Source organism: Lithobates pipiens, unplaced genomic scaffold (assembly GCF_037356315.1).
Source record: "Lithobates pipiens isolate NorthernLeopardFrog02 unplaced genomic scaffold, aLitPip1_a1.2 Scaffold_23, whole genome shotgun sequence".
Classification (NCBI taxonomy): domain Eukaryota; kingdom Metazoa; phylum Chordata; class Amphibia; order Anura; family Ranidae; genus Lithobates; species Lithobates pipiens.
In genome coordinates, this window is record NW_027507785.1 from 330,393,527 (window position 1) to 330,397,462 (window position 3,936).

Below are 3,936 nucleotides of genomic sequence, written 5' to 3' on the forward strand. Positions count from 1 at the left end.
GGGTGACCACGTTAGCCGCTGCTTTGTAATTAGGCGCAGCGTTGTCAGTGTGTACTCCTTCCATTGGCTGCTGGGCTAACACTCTGATAGGTGCGGTGTATCGTCACATATGGCGACCCATCACATTTGGCTACCCGCTGGAGTGGGCATGCGCGACGCCGGCATATGCGTTCCAACACTTTTACGACAAAACAGCACACTAAAACCGTCAGATAGTGCGACGGAACTGATTTTGAACTGCGCTTGCGCAGTTATTATGTGGCTCCACCTAAGACCAGGTTCAAGCCACGCCATGTAAGTGGACATAGAGTTAGATTAAAATTATGCTGAGCGAGGCCGTGCCTGAAGCCTGGGGGGAGAGGAGCGAGGCCGACCCCAAAGCGTGGCGAGCGGAGCGAGGCCGACCCCAAAGCGCGGCGAGCAGAGCAAGGCCGTGGCCGAAGAATAGCAAGCGGAGCGAGGCGGAGCCCGAAGCGTGGCGAGGCGGAGCCCGAAGCGTGGCGAGCGGAGCGAGGCGGAGCCCGAAGCGTGGCAAGCAAAGCGAGGCGGAGCCCTAAGCGTGGCGAGCGGAGCGAGGCGGAGCCCGAAGCGTGGCAAGCAAAGCGAGGCGGAGCCCTAAGCGTGGCGAGCGGAGCGAGGCGGAGCCCGAAGCGTGGCAAGCAAAGCGAGGCGGAGCCCTAAGCGTGGCGAGCGGAGCGAGGCGGAGCCCGAAGCGTGGCAAGCAAAGCGAGGCGGAGCCCTAAGCGTGGCGAGCGGAGCGAGGCCGAGCCTGAAGCGTGGCGAGCGGAGCGAGGCGGAGCCCGAAGCGTGGCGAGGCGGAGCCCGAAGCGTGGCGAGCAGAGCGAGGCGGAGCCCGAAGCGTGGCGAGCGGAGCGAGGCGGAGCCCGAAGCGTGGCAAGCAAAGCGAGGCGGAGCCCTAAGCGTGGCGAGCGGAGCGAGGCCGAGCCTGAAGCGTGGCGAGCGGAGCGAGGCGGAGCCCGAAGCGTGGCGAGGCGGAGCCCGAAGCGTGGCGAGCAGAGCGAGGCGGAGCCCGAAGCGTGGCGAGCGGAGCGAGGCGGAGCCCGAAGCGTGGCAAGCAAAGCGAGGCGGAGCCCTAAGCGTGGCGAGCGGAGCGAGGCCGAGCCTGAAGCGTGGCGAGCGGAGCCCGAAGCGTGGCGAGGCGGAGCCCGAAGCGTGGCGAGCGGAGCGAGGCCGAGCCTGAAGCGTGGCGAGCGGAGCCCGAAGCGTGGCGAGGCGGAGCCCTAAGCGTGGCGAGCGGAGCGAGGCCGAGCCTGAAGCGTGGCGAGCGGAGCCCGAAGCGTGGCGAGGCGGAGCCCGAAGCGTGGCGAGCGGAGCGAGGCGGAGCCCGAAGCGTGGCGAGGCGGAGCCCGAAGCGTGGCAAGCAAAGCGAGGCGGAGCCCTAAGCGTGACGAGCGGAGCGAGGCGGAGCCCGAAGCGTGGCAAGCAAAGCGAGGCAGAGCCCTAAGCATGGCGAGCGGAGCGAGGCCGAGCCTGAAGCGTGGCGAGCGGAGCCCCCAGCAATAATAATAGACCCAAACAACAATAGTCCACCCTAGCAACAATAGATTCCCCCCCAGCAATAATAGACCCCCCAGCAATAATAGACCCCCCCAGCAATAATAGACCCGAGCAACAATAGTCCACCCTAGCAACAATAGACCCCCCCCCCCCCAGCAATAATAAACCCCCCCAGCACAAATAGTCCCCACCGCAGCAATAATAGATGCCCCAGGAACAATAGACCCCCCCAGCAATAATAGACCCCAGAAGCAACAATAGACTACCTGCAATAATAGACCCCCCAGCAACAATAGAACCCCCAGCAATAATAGACCCCCAGCAACAACAGACCCCCACCCAGCAACAATAGACCCCCCAGCAATAACAGACCCCCAGCAACAATAGACCCCCCCACCAATAATAGACCCCCAGCAACAAATGTCCACCCTAGCAACAATAGATTTCCCCCCAGCAACAATAGACCCCCCAGCACAAATATTCCCCACCGCAGCAATAATAGACCCCCCAGCAAAAATATTCCCCACCGCAGCAATAATAGACCCCCCAGCAATAATAGACCCCTAGCAACAATAGACCCCCCAGCAATAATAGACCCCTAGCAACAATAGATCCCCCCAGCAATAATAGACCTCCCAGCACAAATAGACCTCCCAGCACAAATAGTCCCCACCGCAGCAACAATAGATGCCCCCGGTCAGCAACAATAGTTCCCCCCAGCAATAATAGACCCCCAGCAATAATAGAACCCCCAGCAACAACAGACCCACAGCAACAATAGACCCCCCAGCAATAATAGACCCCCCACCAATAATAGACCCCCAGCAACAATAGTCCACCCTAGCAACAATAGATTCCCTCCCAGCAAAAATAGACCCCCCCAGCACAAATAGTCCCCACCGCAGCAATAATAGACCCCTAGCAACAATAGATCCCCCCAGCAATAATAGACCTCCCAGCACAAATAGACCTCCCAGCACAAATAGTCCCCACCGCAGCAACAATAGATGCCCCCTGTCAGCAACAATAGTTCCCCCCAGCAATAATAGACCCCAGAAACAATAGATCCCCCAACAATTATAGACCCCCTGCAACAACAGATCCTCCCCAGCAATAATAGACCCCCCCAGCAACAATAGAGCCCCCAGCAATAATAGACCCCCGGCAACAATATACCCCCCCAGCAATAATAGACCCCCAGCAACAATAGTCCACCCTAGCAACAATAGATTCCCCCAGCAATAACAAACCCCCAATAATAGACCCCCCACCAATAATAGACCCCCAGCAAAAAAATGTCCACCCTAGCAACAATAGATTTCCCCCCCAGCAACAATAGACCCCCCAGCACAAATATTCCCCACCGCAGCAATAATAGACCCCTAGCAACAATAGATCCCCCCAGCAATAATAGACCTCCCAGCACAAATAGACCTCCCAGCACAAATAGTCCCCACCGCAGCAACAATAGATGCCCCCTGTCAGCAACAATAGTTCCCCCCAGCAATAATAGACCCAAGAAACAATAGATCCCCCAACAATTATAGACCCCCTGCAACAACAGATCCTCCCCAGCAATAATAGACCCCCAGCAACAATAGATCACCCCAGCAGCAATTGACCCCCAGCAACAATTGTCCCCATCCAAGCAACAATAGATCCCCATCCCCCAGCAATAATAGATCCCTAGAAACAATAGTCCCCAGCTGCAATAGATCCCCCCAGCAATAATAGACCCCCCAGCAACAACAACAATAGATCCCCCCTCAACAATAATAGACTCCCCAGCAACAATAGTCCAACTCAGCAACAATAGATCCCCCCAGCAATAATAGACTTCCCAGCAACAATAGACTCCACCCCAGCAACAATAGATTGCCCTCAGCAATAATAGACCCCCCAGCAACAATAGTCCCCACCCCAGAAACAATAGACCCCCCAGCAACAATAGTCCAGCCCTGCAACAATAGACCCCCCAGCAATAATAGATCCCCCGCAACAATAGTCCACCCCAGCAAAAATAAATCCTGGATCTGACACCTATTGTTGCTGGGGGGTCTATTGTTGCTGGGGGGTCTATTATTGCTGAGGGGAATCTATTGTTGCTGGGGTGGACATTTTTTTTGCTGGGGGTCTATTATTGGTGGGGGGGTCTATTATTGCTGGGGGGGATCTACTGACACCTTTCTATCAGAACCGGGATCTGACACCTTTCTATCAGCCCCCTCCTTGGTGTATTGGGGTGTGTCTTGCTGTATTTCCAGGGATGGATGCCCCAGTGATTGATCCCCCCTCCTTGGTGTATTGGGGTGTGTCTTGCTGTATTTCCAGGGATGGATGCCCCAGTGATTGATCCCCCTCCTTGGTGTATTGGGGTGTGTCTTGCTGTATTTCCAGGGATGGATGCCCCAGTGATTG